Genomic DNA, 17,879 nt, shown 5'->3' on the forward strand with positions numbered 1-17,879 from the left:
ATTTCTATAGAAAATTTTGCAAAAATTTTATTTCTATATAAAATTTTGTCAACATTTTGTTTCTAAGAAAATTTTGCCAAATTTATGTTCAATAGAAAAATTTGTAAAAATTTTATTTCTATAGAAAATTTTGCCAAAATTTTATTTCTGTAGGAAATTTTGGCAAAACATTTTTTCTGTACAAAACTTTGCCTCAATTTTATTTCTATAGATAAACTTGTCAAAATTTTATTTGTCAACATTTTATTTTTATAGAAAATTTTGCCAAATTTTAGTTCTATAGAAAAATTTGTAAACATTTTATATCTATAGAAAATTTTGTCAAAATTTTATTACTATAGAAAATTTTGGCAACATTTGTCAAAAATTTTGTCAAAAGTTTATTTCTACAGAATATTTTGTCAAAATTTTATTTATAAAGAAAAATATTATTTCTATAAAAAATTTTGTCAAAATTTTATTTCTATAGAAAATTTTGCCAACATTTCATTTCTAAGAAAATTTTGCCCACTTTTAGTTCTATAGAAAAATTTGTAAAAATTTTATTTCTATAGAAAATTTTGTCAAAATTTTATTTCTATAGAAAATTTTGTCAAATTTTATTTCTGCAGAAAATTTTGTCAACATTTTATTGATATAGAAAATTTTGCGAAAATTTTATTTCTATAGAAAATTTTGTCAAAATTTTATTTCTATAGAAAATTTTGTCAAAACTTTATTTCTGCAGAAAATTTTGTCAAAATTTTATTGCTATAGAAAATTTTGTCAAAAGTTTATTTCTACAGAAAATTTTGTCAAAATTTTATTTATAAAGAAAAATATTATTTCCATAAAAAATTTGTCAAAATTTTATTTCTATAGAAAATTTTGCCAACATTTTATTTCTAAGAAAATTTTGCCCACTTTTAGTTCTATAGAAAAATTTGTAAACATTTTATTTCTATAGAAAATTTTGTCAAAATTTTATTTATATAGAAAATTTTGTCAAATTTTATTTCTGCAGAAAATTTTGCCAACATTTTATTGATATAGAAAATTTTGTCAAAAGTTTATTTCTACAGAAAATTTTGCGAAAATTTTATTTCTATTGAAAATTTTGTCAAAATTTTATTTCTATAGAAAATTTTGTCAAAACTTTATTTCTGCAGAAAATTTTGTCAAAATTTTATTGCTATAGAAAATTTTGTCAAAAGTTTATTTCTACAGAAAATTTTGTCAAAATTTTAGTTTTAAAGAAAAATGTTATTTCTATAAAAAAAATTTGGCAAAGTTTTATTTCTATAAAATATTTTGCCAATATTTTATTTCTAAGAAAATTTTGCCAAATTTTAGTTATTTAGAAAAATTTGTACAATTTTTTTTTCTATAGAAAATTTTGTCAAAATTTTATTTGTATAGAAAATTTTGTCAAAATTTTATTTCTATAGAAATTTTTGTCAAAACTTTATTTCTGCCGAAAATTTTGTCAAAATTTTATTGCTATAGAAAATTTTGTCAAAAGTTTATTTCTACAGAAAATTTTGTCAAAATTTTAGTTTTAAAGAAAAATGTTATTTCTATAAAAAAAATTTGTCAAAGTTTTATTTCTATAGAAAATTTTGCCAACATGTTGTTTCTAAGAAAATTTTGCCAAGTTTTAGTTCTATAGAAAAATTTATAAAAATTGTATTTCTATAGGAAATTTTGTCAAAATTTTATTTCTATAGAAAATTTTGACAAAATTTTATTTCTGTAGAAAACTTGGTCAAAATTATATTTCTATAGAAAAACTTGTCAAAATTTTATTTCTATAGAAAATTTTGCCAACATTTTATTTCTAAGAAAATTTTGCCAAATTTTAGTTCTATAGAAAAATTTTTAAAAATTTTTTTTCTATAGAAAATTTTGTCAAAATTTTATTTCTATAGAAAATTTGACAAAATTTTATTTCTGTAGATAATTTTGGCAAAATTTTATTTCTGTAGAAAACTTTGTCAACATTTTATTTTTATAGAAAATTTAGCCAAATTTTAGTTCTATAGAGAAATTTGTTAAAATTTTATTTCTATAGAAAATTTTGTCAAAATTTTATTTCTATAGAAAAATTTGTCAAATTTTTAGTAGAAAATTTTGTCAAAATTTTATTTCCATAGAAAATTTTGCCAAAATTTTATTTCTGTAGAAAGTTTTGGCAAAATTTTTATTTCTGTAGAAAACTTTGTCAAAATTTTATTTCTATAGAAATTTTTTTTCAAAATTTTATGGAATGAAAAGGAAGGAAAGTGACTTATATAGGCATTTAAACTTCCCTTTTATCTAACATAGTGTCGATATGGACTAACTTACAACATGGAAAACAATGTTAAGAAGTTTTACTGCCTGTTCATGAAACACAAAATTGACTCGAGACTAATCGTCTAGATTAAAACTAAAATAACTTTAGATATAGTTGCTGGAAAATCCTTAAATTTGTCATGAACTCATTATTTATGATTACCTATCGAACACACGATTCCACAGACTCTGATTTTCGAGATATCAATATGTGATTTTTGACAGATCGTTCGTCACGAGGCGAAAGAAATCTCCACGAACAGGCAGTTAATATACCTTGTCATCAGAAACTGTTACCACAAACCAAGTAATTCGATTGTAGATGGCAGTCTTTAGTAGAATTTTCGTAATTTTTTTCTATTGAGGTTACAGTTTTGATTTCTTTGAATTGTAAAAATTCCATTAATTAAATAAAAAACATCTGTAGGCTAACATGGAATAATGCCTCGGTTAATTGTTACAATTAAAGGACATTTAAGAGTAATTTCACAGCCAAATGGTGACAAATGAACAGCTACGATAAACATGCTCTATACCATTGGCAAATAAACAACACAACACCATTGAGACTTAAAACACAAAGGAACATTTTTCAAAAGGCCAATTCAATGGCCAATAAATGACATTTGTTCAACACTTAAGGACAATTAAGTTTCAATATGAGAGTATGAAACAAGAAAGAAAAGAAACAAAAAGACTTTAAAATCTCGTATCATTGACGCAAAACCCGAAAATATTTTTTTTCTGATAAACAGAAAAACGATCAAAAATCAATTTGAACATTTAACCACTTGACAAAGGACATAGAAATTTAAAAAAAAATATACAAATATGAATTGATTATTGTCCCTTTTATGATCCTTTTAGCCAGGCTAGAACATATGTACGTATGAATGACAATATAGACCATGACTTTTATGTCTCTGACTCGTTCACATTTGCCATAAAGAGGAATTTAAGTCCATTGTCTCTTGGATCATTTCACTCCAGTGTCGAGTATATCGAGTAATTTCGTTTTTCTAATTTCTATGGTTAATGGTCTTTTTGTTCCTTAACGCTTTTGAATTTTTCTCTCATTTTTGTTTTTGTCATCCAATTTTTTTTTTTGGAACTCTGATTGTTGCTTAAGGGCTTTGAATTCTATTCAATATTGTATATGGATTTATCTTAAGATTTTTACATCGTATTGGAGATTTGGCTGGAGGTCTTATGTTATTCGCATTCACTTGCAAATTGATTTTCAATGGAACATACACTGAAAAAAAATTTTACGTGATATGAAAAATTACAAAACGAAAATTTTAGAATGCGCAATTTACACAATATTAAGGACAAATTTCTTTAAAATAATGAAATTTTATTTTGAAGAAAGTTTCAAATCTTTTATTTTAAAGAAAGTTTCAAATTTTCATCATTATATTTAGTAAACAAATCTTGGAATTTTGCATCCCTGTATTAAAGTCGTATGTTTTTGAAATAAGGCAAAATTTCCTTAATGCAAAGAAATGCATTCTTGAATTAAAAAATCGTTTAAAAAAACTGAAATATTGAATATATATAACTATAGACCGATATGGACCTAGTTAGGCATAGTTGTTAACGGCCATATACTAGCACAATGTACCAAATTTCAACTGACTCGGATGAAATTTGCTCCTCCAAGAGGCTCCAAAACCAAATCTCGGGATCGGTTTATATGGGGGCTATATATGATTATGGACTGATATGAATCAATTCCTGCATGGTTGTTGGATACCATATACTAACATCACGTACCAAATTTCAACCGAAACGGATGAATTTTGCTCTTCCAAGGGGCTCCGGAGGTCAAATCTGGGGATTGGTTTATATGGGGGCTATATATAATTATGGACCGATTTGGACCAATTTTTACATGGGTGTTTGAGGCCATATATTAATACCACGTTCCAAATTTCAACTGAATCAGATGATTCTTCCAAGAGGCTTCGGGGGGAGCCACCGTGGTGCAATGGTTAGCATGCCCGCCTTGCATACACAAGGTCGTGGGTTCGCTTCCTGCTACGACCGAACACCAAAAAGTTTTTCAGCGGTGGATTATCCCACCTCAGTTATGCTGGTGACATTTCTGAGGGTTTCAAAGCTTCTCTAAGTGGTTTCACTGGAATGTGGAACGCCGTTCGGACTCGGCTATAAAAAGGAGTTCCCTTGTCATTGAGGTTAACATGGAATCGGGCAGCACTCAGTGATAAGAGAGAAGTTCACCACTGTGGTATCACAATGGACTGAATAGTCTAAGTGAGCCTGATACATCGGGCTGCCACATAACCTAACCTAACCTAAGAGGCTTCGGAGGTCAAATCTGGTGATGGGTTTATATGGGGGCTGTATATATTTATGGACCAATGTGGACCAATTTTTGCATGGTTGTTAGAGATCATATGCTGACACCATGTACCAAATTTCAATCGGATCGGATGAAATTTGCTTCTCTTAGAGGCTCCGCAAATCAAATCTGGGGATCGGTTTATATGGGGGCTATATATAATTATGGATCGATGTGGACCAATTTTTGCGTGGTTGTTAGAGACCATGTACCCAATTTCAGCAGGATCGGATGAACTTTGCTTCTCTTAGAGGCTCCGCAAGCCAAATCGGGGGATCGGTTTATATGGGGGCTATATATAATTATGGACCGATGTGGACCAATTTTTGCATGGTTGTTAAAGACCATATACTAACGACACGTACAAAATCGGCTTGAAATTTGGCACAAGTAGTTGTTGTCGATGTAGGTCGGATGGTATTGCAATCGGACCACTTTTACTTATAGCTTCCATATAAACCGACGCTCAGATTTGGTTTGCGGAGCCTTTTGGAGGAGCAAAATTCATCCGATCCGGTTAAAATTTGATACGTGGTTTTAGTATATGGTCTCTAAAAACATGCAAAAATTGGTGCACATCGGTCCACAATTATATATAGCTCCCATATAAAGCGATCCCCAGAGAAACAAATTTCATCCAATCCGGCTGCAATGTGGTAAATGGTATATACTCTAACAACCATGCAAAAATTGGTCCACATCGGTCCATAATTATATATAGCTCCCATATAAACCGATCCCCAGATTTGACTTCCGGAGCTTTTGGAGGATCATAGTTATATATAGCCGATCCCGAAAAATAAGCTACCAACATTTTATAACTATAGAAAATTTTGTCAAAATTTTATTACTATAGAAAAATTTGTCAAAATTTTATTTCTATAGAAAATTTTGTCAAAATTTTATTTTTACAGAAAATTTTGTCAAAATTTTATTTCTATAGAATTTTTTTCTTCAAACTGAATTATATACGTATTTAATCGGCCTTTTTTGTTTAATATATACCCCGTATGGACTAACTTACAATTGAGAAGACGGTGTTAAGAAGTTTTAAGATACCTGCTACCCCAACCCTAGTAATTCGATTGTGGATGACAGCCTTTAGTACAAGTTTCTATGCAATCCATGGTGGAGGGTACATAATATTCGGCCTGGCCGAACTTACGGCCTTATATACTTGTTTTTAATTAATTTTTTTTATATCCCCCACCATATGATGGTGACTATACTAGCTTTGTCATCCCACAACTAAAGCATCGAAATATTGCTTTCAGACCCCATAGAGCATATATTCTTAGTTGTTGTGAAGGTATAAGTCGACCTCGTGGTGTTCGTCCGTCCGTCCGTCTTTTTAAACCACACTAGTTTCTCTAACTGTTATTGATGTATGTTGGATGGTAGTACAAGTGGTCCATATCGGCTCATTTAACCGATACTCATACTGTAAAAAATATTGACCTAATATGCACCTTAATTGAAGGATACGCAATTTACATAATATTAAGTACAAATTTTTTTGAAACAAGTGAGTAAAGTAGAAAGTCGGGCGGGGCCGACTATATTATACTCTAAACCACCCCTACTGAATTAGTAAATATAAGCATTGGTATAGGTTTTGGAGAACATAAAGAGGGGTACATGTTAATGGGTGTCTTGTCACAATCTGAGCAGAATTGTCTAATATTAGGAGCTATAGTTTATTTTGCACCAAAAGAGTTAGTATGCCACTAATATTGAGTCCATTATTAAAAAAGAGGAAATCGGTCAATTAGTTATGGGTAATAAATCCAAATTTCTTCAAATAGGGCAATAGATTTATGTAAGAGCTACATGTAAGTCTAAATACGATCAGCTAGTACATCAAAATTTGAAATTTGAATGACATAAGTTAATAAATAAGAGTATTATGGCCAAATAATACAAAATCGAGCGATGCATATATATGGGACCTATATCTAAATCTGAACCAATTTGTATAATATTTTGCAGGTATGATTGATACCACAGAAGGTCACTTTGTGTAAAATTTGAATACGATCAGTTAATAAATGAGGCCCCTATGGTCAAAAATAAGGTTATTAGGGGCAAATTTTTCAAAATCGGGCAATACATATATATGGGAGCTATGGGAGCTATGAACCGATTTCGATGAAATTTTGCACATACAGTTAGTGCTATAGAAGATTATATTTAGCCAACCTTGGTTACGATCGGTTGATAAATAAGGGTTTTACGGCCAAATTTGCAAAATCGGGCGATACATATATATGGGAGCTATATCTAAATCTGAACCGATTTCGATGGAATTTTGCGCATACAGTTAGAGCTATAGAATAGTGCATTTAGCCAACTTTGAGTGCGATCGGTTGATAAATAAGGGTTTTACGGCCAAATTTGACCAAATCGGACGATACATATATATGGGAGCTATATCTAAATCTGAACCGATTTCGATGGAATTGCGCACATACAGTTAGAGGTATAGAAGATTATATTTAGCCCACTTTGAGCACTATCGGTTGATAAATAAAATCGGGCGATACATATATATGGGAGCTATATCTAAATCTGAACCGATTTCGATTATTTTTGGCACATATTGTCAGTACCATAAAAGATTAGAGTAAGCCAAGTTTGAGTAAGATCGCTTAATAAATAAGGTTTTTATGGCCAAATTTGGGAAAATCGGGCGATACATATATATGGGAGCTATATCTAAATCTGAACCGATTTAGATGAAATTTTGCAGACTTGAAGAACAATGAAAAAGATTACTTTTTGCCAAATTTGGTGACGATCCGTTTGAAAACAAACGCAACGTGACCCCATTTGTCGAAATCGGGCGATACATATATATGGGAGCTATATCTAAATTTGATTCGATTTCTTCCAAATTCCAATAGCGTTCGTCCTTGTTCCCAAAAAACTCCCTGTACCAAATTTCATCAAAATCGGTTAATAATTGCGACCGGAATCCTGTGAACAACAAATACATGGACAGACGGACGGACGGACGGACGGACAGACGGACACCAAGCGCTAGATCGACTCAGGAGGTGAGTCAATCGGTATATATTTTATGGGGTCTAAAATCAATATTTCTGGTAGGCACATTTTTTGGCCGATCAAACTTATTATACCCTGACCACTATGTGGTTTAGGGTATAATAATAAAATTTTAATTAAAAGAAAGTTTATAATGTTGTCGTTAATTTTTTATGAATTTAGGACACGAATTTTGCGTCCTTCCGCTGCAGTTGCTTGTATTTGAACTAACAAAAAAAAAATATATATATATATATTGAACATTTAGTTTTAAGATAAAAAAACAAATATAGGCTAGGATTTATGTCGAGGAGTTTGTTTGTTTGGTTTAAAGTTTTTTTTTTTTTTTAAGGAACTATTTTTTAAACTGGCATTATTGGTACGTGAACGGAAAAAGATAATTAAATTTCGATAAATGAGATATGTATCCTAAAAAATGTATTCATTTGAAAAAGTCCTTGGTCTACACCAAAATCCTTGAACGAAGGTCAACATCTTTGGATCCAAGTAAACTTTTATTTGAGTGCAGATTTGATTTCTTCAGCCTCCTGTGAAGAGCAAATATTATCAAATATGTCCTATAATAACCATTAAAAATTGATCCACATATAAACCGATCACCAAAAAATTTTACTAAATTCGTATTTCCCACAAAATAGTTTACAATATCCCAAAATGAGTAAATTTTAGCAAAAATACAACCATCATGAAATTCATATGGCGCTAGTCTCAGCAAAATTCGCATTCGTATTTTAATGAAATGAAATCTTTGGCTCATGACAATTTTTTTTGTCAGTGTGAAAAAAAAAATTATTTAAGGTGCAAAGCAGCTTCAACGAGTTGCACGCTTAGGCTATAGTACATGCTTAACAATATTGGTCTATTTTGTCATGGGCGGTCTTTTAATTTCACTCAAATATCGAAAACAACGAATTTTTAAAATATCATAAAAAACATGACATTTAAGATTATTCCTTCCATTGAAATAGAATTTCATGTCTAAGTGAATCTAAATGACATTAGAAGACCCATTCCAACTTAGGCACGCTGTGAAATTGTTATAGCAAATCCATAAAATTTCGAATTTTGAATAGAATTCCAGTCCTTCAAGTTGAAAATTCAAAAGGCATTTAACAGCAACCATTAAGCAACAAAAATACCATTAACCATAGAAACTACAAAAATGAAACTATTCGCTACACTCGACAATGGAGTGCCGTGATCTTGATGAGACAATGGCCCTACATACCTCATTCACAATGGACAATGTGAACGAGTCAGTCATAGAAAGTCATTGTCACTTTTTAGCCATTCAATACACATATGTTCAGGCCTGGCTAAAAGGATCATAAAGAGGACAATAGTCGTTTCATATTTGGTATAATTTCTATAATTTTTAAAAGTCCTTTGTCAAGTGGTTAAATGTTGAAATTGAATTTTGATCGTTTTTCTCTATGTCAAAGGGAAAGGGATTCTGTTTTTAAAGAATGGTGGATTTGCTTATGAGTAAATTTATTGTTCTTGTTATTTTATTGTTTAACTTATATTGAAACTTAATTGTTCTTAAGTGTTGAACAAATGTCATTTATTAGCTATGATATACCTTCACAGGACTGTTCTTTTGTTGTAGGTCTTTCATTTGTGTTAAAAAATCAATGGACTCTGGCATTTTATATTTAATTGTTGGGAGGAGGTTCTGCGAAATTGTCCATTTGTCATCATTTAGCAATGAAACGACTCTTAAATGTATTTAATTGTTATAAATAAACGATTCTTTGTGTCATGTTAGCAACCAGGTGTTATTAAAAACAATTATATATGGCCGTAAGTTCAGCGGAGCTGAATCTTATGTACTCTTAATAATGGATTGTGTACTATGTTACTACTGAATCTACTGCAGACTGTAATTCATCATGGAATTACTTGGGTTCTGGTAACAGTACCTGATGATAGGCTATCTTAGCACGTCTCAACATTATCTTCTTCTGAAGTCTATGCTAGTAAAAGAGACAGATTAAACACCTATATAAACCACATTGGTTCTTGATCGATTTATGTTATATATGGTATATGTTACAGCTATTTTTACCGGATCGTATGGAATTTGCTCTTCCAGGTGGTTTCGAAGTCAAATCTGGGGATCGATTTATGTGGGGCTACATATAATTATGGCCCCCATATAAACCAAATTTAAACCGGAATCTGGATGAAATTTGCTTCTATAAGAGGCTATAGAAATAAAATTTGGGTTTCGTTTTATATGGGACCTTTGCCTAAAGGAGATCTGATATGGCCCCTTTGCAATACCTTCCGACCTACAATAATAACTATTACCAGTTTCCAGTTGATATGTTGTTTCGCCAGATCGACTAAAAATTTCGCAACGACCAAGAATACAGTGTACGTCATATTTATTCCAACCAACTGCCGAAATAATGTTATTCGTAGTGGAATGCAAGCGTGATAGTATGATTAATTTATCGTTATCGTTAGAGCCCTCCAGCTTTTAATACATACATTTTTATTTCTCTTACCATTACCATTATACTGCCAGGGTGTCATCGCGTCCAAAAAGTACAAGAAAAACATGGTGACAACACCAAAAATGATCCGAAAACTGAAGGCCTTATTGTATGGAAATTCACGCGACAATAAGTTTCCTTCGTGCTCGTAAACTTAGCATAACATGCGTAACATATTGAAAAACAAGTAAGGAAAGTCTAAAGTCGGGCGGGGCCGACTATATTATACCCTGCACCACTTTGTAGATATAAATTTTTGATACCATATCACATCCGTCAAATGTGTTGGGTGAATCTGAACCGATTTCAACCAAATTTGGCACGCATAGCTACAATGCTAATTCTACTCCCTGTGCAAAATTTCAATTAAATCGGAGTAAAAGATTGGCCATTGTGGTCATATGAGTGTAAATCGGGCGAAAGATATATCTAAATCTGAACCGATTTTAATAAAATTTGGCACATTTGACTACACTACTAATTGTACTCCTAGTGCAAAATTTCAAACAAATTAGGGTAAAACTCTGGCTTCTGAGGCCATATAAGGCCATATCGGGCGAAATATATATATGGGAGCTATATCTAAATCTGAACCGATTTCTTCCAAAATCAATAGGGTTATATTTTGAGCCAAAACACATACTTGTACCAAATTTGAAGTCGATTGGACTAAAACTGCGACCTAGATTTTGATTACAAAAATGTGTTCACGGACAGACGGTCATGGCTATATCGACTCAGGAGCCCACCCTGAGCATTTTTGCCAAAGATACCATGTGTCTATCTCGTCTCCTTCTGGGTGTTGCAAACATATGCACTAACTTATAATACCCTGTTCCACAGTGTGGCGCAGGGTATAATTAGCTTGGGCTAGGCTTGCCAGATGGACGGAATTCGCCACCAGCATTACTGACATAGTATACCCCCATATACCCCCATCATAGGATGGGGGTATATTAACTTTGTCATTCCGTTTGTAACACATCGAAATATTGCTCTAACACCCCATAAAGTATATATATTTTGGGTCGTGGTGAAATTCTGAGTCGATCTAAGCATGTCCGTCCGTCCGTCCGTCCGTCTGTTGAAATCACGCTAACTTCCGAACGAAACAAGCTATCGACTAGAAACTTGGCACAAGTTGTTGTTATCGATGTAGGTCGGATGGTATTGAAAATAGGCCATATCGGTCTACTTTTACGTATAGCCCCCATATAAAGGGACCCTCAGATTTGGCTTGTGGAGCCTCTAACAGAAGCATATTTCATCCGAACCGGCTGAAATTTGGTACATGGTGTTGGTATATGATCTCTAATAACCATGCAAAAATTGGTCCATATCGGTCCATAATTATATATAGCCCCCATATAAACCGATCCCCAGATTTGGCTTGTGGAGCCTCTAAGAGAAGCAAATTTCATCCGATCCGGCTGAAATTTGGTACATGGTGTTAGTATATGGTCTCTAACAATCATGCAAAAATTGGTCGACATCGGTCCATAATTATATATAGCCCCCATATAAACCGATCCCCAGATTTGGTTTTTGGAGCCTCTAAGAGAAGCATATTTCATCCGATCCGGCTGAAATTTGGTACATGGTGTTGGTATATGGTCTCTAATAACCATGCAAAAATTGGTCCATATCGGTTCATAATTATATATAGCCCCCATATAAACCGATCCCCAGATTTGGCTTGTGGAGCCTCTAAGAGAAGCATATTTCATCCGATATTCCATACATGGTGTTGGTATATGGTCTTTAACAATCATGCAAAAATTGGTCCACATTGGTCCATAATTATATATAGCCCCCATATAAACCGATCTCCAGATTTGGCAAATTTGTCAAAATTTTATTTCTAGAGAAAATTTTGTTAACATTTTATTCATAATAAAATTTCCATCATTGTCAAAATTTTATTTCTATAGAAAATTTTGTTCAAATTTTATTCGGTTTATAATCATGGTTGCCACTCGAGCCAAAAATAATCTACCAAGATTTTATTTCCATAGAAAATTTTGTCAAAAGTTTATTTCTATAGAAAATTTTGTTCAAATTTTATTTCTGTAGACATTTTTGTCAAAATTTTCTTTCTAAAGAAAATTTTGTGAAAAGTTTTGTTTCTATAGAAAATTTTGTGAAAATTTTATTTCTATAGAAAATTTTGTGAAAATTTTATTTCTGTAGAAAATTTTGTCAAAATTTTATGTCTACTTTGTCAAACTGAATTATATACGTATTGGATCGATCTTTTTTGATTTAATATATAACACGTATGGACTTACATACAATTTAGAAGATGGTGTTAGGAGGTTTTAAGATACCTTGCCATCGGCAAGCGTTACCGTAACTTAAGTAATTCGATTGTGGGTGGCAGTGTTTAGAAGAAGTTTCTACGCAATCCATGATGGAGGGTACATAAGCTTCGGCCTGGCCGAACTTACGGCTGTATATACTTGTTATTTGTTTGAACGATGTGATTTTTGCAGAAATTAGGTAGAAGGCATTCCATATATTAGTTAGCATTTTCCTTTATTTATGTACCACTATACTACAGAATGAAAAAAATTAACTGAATTGAATTCATATATGGAATGATTTTATTGAACTTTTTTCATTCATTTGGACAAATCTTACATATTTGTGGTAAACCTTTTACTTAGAACTGCTTCCCTTCGTTTTTAAATACAGTTTTATTTATTTATATAGGCAATTTTTTCTTCAAGAAAATACATGTTTTATTAATATATTAAATATATTCTTAAAGATTCAACCGAATCGAAATATTAGTTTATTATTCCACTATTTCCAATTTCCATGTAATGTTACCAACTGTGAAACGTAATGCTCTTCTTCTTCTTGTTCCTTTCACCTTTAATAAGATGCTGCATAACGATTTTGTCCTCCTTTTACAATTTCAATACCTACAAATACAAAAAAAAAACATAAACCAATTTTTTCACAAAAGGTTAGCGTCACTGTATGAATGTTAGCTGATAATTGAAGATTCCCAAATGAAGACGAATGAAGGGGTTGTTATTCTGTTGGTGTTTTCTTTCTTTTTAAACCACTACGAACATTGCTAGACTTATTGTTTGTTATTTATGTTCAATAATTTTGAAAAAACAAAAACAAATTTCTCACTAATTTAAAATAACAAATATTTTATTTGTTATTTATTATATTATTTCACTAAATATTTTTTAACAATCTCTCCGTATATCATAACAACACGATTCCAACTAAAAACATAAAAAAACAAGTATATACGGCCGTAAGTTCGACCAGGCCGAAGCTTATGTACCCTCCATCATGGATTGCGTAGAAACTTCTTCTAAACACTGCGATCCACAATCGAATTACGTGAGTTGCGGTAACGCTTACCGATGGCAAGGTATTTTAAAACCTCATAACACCTTCTTCTAAATTGTATGTAAGTCCATACGTGGTATATATTAAATCAAAAAAGATCGATCCAATACGTATATAATTCAGTTTGACAAAGTAGACATAAAATTTTGACAAAATTTTCTACAGAAATAAAATTTTAACAAAATTTTCTATAGAAATAAACTTTTGATAAAATTTTGTATAGAAATAAAATCTTGGTAGATTATTTGTGGCTCGAGTGGCAACCATGATTATGAACCGAATAAAATTTGAACAAAATTTTCTCTAGAAATAAAATTTTGACAAAATTTTCTATAGAAATAAAATTTTGAAAATGATGAAAATTTTATTATGAACCGAATAAAATTTTAACAAAATTTTCTCTAGAAATAAAATTTTGACAAAATTTTCTATAGAAATAAAATTTTGACAAAATTTTCTATAGAAATAAAATTTTGACAAAATTTTCTATAGAAATAAAATTTTGACAAAATTTTCTATAGAAATAAAATTTTGACAAAATTTTCTATAGAAATAAAATTTTGACAAAATTTTCTGTTTTATTTGCTGTTTTAGGCTCCGCAAGCCAAATCTGGGGATCGGTTTATATGGGGGCTATATATAATTATAAACCGATGTGGACCAATTTTTTCGTGGTTGTTAGAGACCATATACCAACAACATGTACCAAATTTCAGCCGGATCGGATGAAATATGCTTCTGTTAGAGGCTCCACAAGCCAAATCTGAGGGTCCCTTTATATGGGGGCTATACGTAAAAGTGGACCGATATGGCCCATTTTCAATACCATCCGACCTACATTGATAACAACTACTTGTGCCAAGTTTCAAGTCGATAGATTGTTTCGTTCGGAAGTTAGCGTGATTTCAACAGACGGACGGACGGACGGACATGCTTAGATCGACTCAGAATTTCACCACGACCCAGAATATATATACTTTATGGGGTCTGAGAGCAATATTTCGATGTGTTACAAACCGAATGACAAAGTTAATATACCCCCATCCTATGATGGAGGGTATAAAAACAGAACGCCCAAACATATCGATTATATCGATGACAGGTATCGATTACAGGTAGATAAAAGAAATATAGGAAAATTTCCTATATTCTAACAAATGTGTTTCCTTAAGTTTTGAAAGGATTGAATACTTCTTAGTACGAATGAACTAAAATATTTTTCTATGTCAGGTGCTATTATATGTATGATAAGCTTTCTATAATGAAGGAAGTCAGAATTATCATTTTATAAGAACATTTACTAAATTTGAGGAAATTTGGTTTTAGTTCGGTTTTTGTTTATTTTTACGAATGCTTTTTTTTATCAGTGAATAAAATTTTCTTGTTCAGTATTAACCCTCTGATGCTCATTTTATAAGGAAGTTTTTAGTAAAACACACCTTAAGACAACAAAAATGGATAAAATAAAAAGAAAACTTAGTTTAAACTGTTCAAGAGGCTTTGCAGCATATACTGAATTTTACCGTATAATTTTTTCTTGTTTACTTTTCTTGCTTTCGTGTCGTTAACATTGAAAACATAGAAAAAAAAAACATTGAAATCAGCTGGCACAAAAATTGGGGTATTAAAGGGTTAAATTCTTATAACCAGCGAAGAAAACAGTATTAGTAAAATTCCATGCCTTATTTTAGTTAATGAATTATTCCTAACTGCTTTCAGTTTAGGATTTTTTACTGAAACAAGTAAATTTTATTATTTCACACAAAAATTTAATTTAATGGAAATAAAATGGCTAAACTAAATTGATAAACATTTTTTCCTTTAGTTTCGAAGGCAATTTTTTCTGGTTGTACCATCATTTTTGAATTCTATAGAAAATTTTGTTTCAACAGAAAAATTTGTACATGTTTTATTTTTTAGAAAATTTTGTCAAAATATTATTTCTATAAAAAATTTTGTCCAAATTTTAGTTCTGTAGGAAAATGTAGAAAATGGTGTCAAAATTTTTATTTCTATATACAATTTTGTCAAAATTTTATTTCTATAGTAGATTTTATTAAAATTTTATTTCTATAGAAAATTGTGTCAATTTTTTTTTATACACAATTTTGGGCACAATTTTATTTCTATAGAAAATTTTGTCAACATTTTATTTTTATACCATTCATAACCATGTCAAAATTGGTCCACATCGGCCCATAATTATATATAGCCCCCATAAAAACCGATCCCCAGATTTGACCTCCGGAGCCTCTTAGAGGAGCAAAATTCATCCGATCCGGTTGAAATTTGGTACGTGGTGTTAGTATATTGTCTCTAACAACCATGCTAAAATTGGTCAATATCGGTCCATAATTATATATAGCCCCCATATAAATCGATCCCCAGATTTGACCTCCGGAGCCTCTTGCAGGAGCAAAATTCATCCGATCCGGTTGAATTTGGGTACGTGGTGTTAGTATATGGTCTCTAACAACCATGCCAAAATTGGTCCACATCGGTCCATAATTATATATTGCCCCCATATAAATCGATCCCCAGATTTGTTCTCCGGAGCCTCTTGGAGGAACAAAATTCATCCGATTCGGTTGAAATTTGGAACGTGGTGTTAGAATGTGGTCTCTAACGAACACGCAAGAATTGTTCCATATCGGTCCATAATTATATATAGCCCCCATATAAACCGTTCCCCAGATTTGATCTCCGGAGCCTCTTGGAGGAGCCAAATTCATCCGATCCGGTTGAAATTTGGTACGTGGTCGTAGCATATGATATTTAACAACCATGCGTGGTCCATATCAGTCCATAATCATATATAGCCCACATATAAACCGATCCCGAGATTAGGTTTTGGAGCCTCTTGGAAGAGCAAATTTCACCCGAGTCAGTTGAAATTTGGTACATGTGCTAGTATATGGCCGTTAACAACCATGCCTAACTAGGTCCATATCGGTCTATGGTTATATATATCCCTCAGATAAATCGATCTCCAATCACACAAAAATTAGTCCACATCAAGTTTATAATTGTATATAGCCCCCGTATAAGCGACCCCCATATTTCAATTCTGGCTCTGTACGTACCGTGCAAAAGTCCATATCGATTCGTAATTATTTGTAGACTTACCTATACATAACTTTTTTGTCTAATATATACCACGTATGGACTAACTCACAATTTAGAAAACAGTGTTAAGAAGTTTTAAGGTACCACAACCCAAGTAATTCAATTGTGGATGACAGTCTTTCGTAGAAGTTTCTACGCAATCCATGGTGGAGGGTACATAAGATTCGGCCTGGCCGAACTTACGGCCGTATGTACTTGTTCGCTTTTTTTATACCCACCACCATAGAATGGTGACGGGGGTATAATAAGTTTGTCATTCCGTTTGTAACACATCGAAATATCGATTTCCGACTATATAAAGTATATATATTCTTGATCAGGGAGAAATTCTAAGACGATATATCGATGTCCGTCTGTCCGTCTGTCTGTCTGTCTGTCTGTCTGTCTGTCTGTTGTAATCACGCTACAGTCTTCAATAATGAAGCAATCGTGCTGAAATTTTGCACAAACTCGTCCTTTGTCTGCAGGCAAGTCAAGTTCGAAGATGGGCTATATCGGTCCAGGTTTTGATATAGTCCCCATATAAACCGACCTCCCGATTTGGGGTCTTGGGCTTATAGAAATCGAAGTTTTTATCCAATTTGCCTGAAATTTGAAATCTAGAGGTATTCTATGACCATAAAGAGGTGTGCAAAAATTGGTGAGTGTCGGTCCATGTTTTGGTATAGCCCCCATATAGACCGATCTCCGGATTTTACTTCTTGGGCTTATATAAACCTCAGTTTTTATTCAATTTACCTGAAATTGGAAATCTAGAGGTACTGTAGGACCACAAATACGTGTGCCAAAAATTGTGAGTATCGGTCCATGTTTTGGTATAGTCCCCATATAAAACGACCTCCCGATTTGGGGTCTTGGGCTTATAGAAACCGTAGTTTTTATCCAATTTGTCTGAAATTGGAAATCTAGAGGTATTTTAGGACCATAAAGTGGTGTGCCGAAAATGGTGAGTATCGGTCCATGTTTTGGTATAGCCCCCATATAGACCGATCTCCCGATTTTACTTCTTGGGCTTATAGAAACCGCAGTTTTTATTCAATTTACCTGCAATTGGAAATATAGAGGTATTGTAGGACCACAAATACGTGTCCCAAAAAGTGTGAGTATCGGTCCATGTTTTGGTATGGTCCCCA

Source organism: Haematobia irritans, chromosome 4 (assembly GCF_050003625.1).
Source record: "Haematobia irritans isolate KBUSLIRL chromosome 4, ASM5000362v1, whole genome shotgun sequence".
NCBI classification, from domain to species: domain Eukaryota; kingdom Metazoa; phylum Arthropoda; class Insecta; order Diptera; family Muscidae; genus Haematobia; species Haematobia irritans.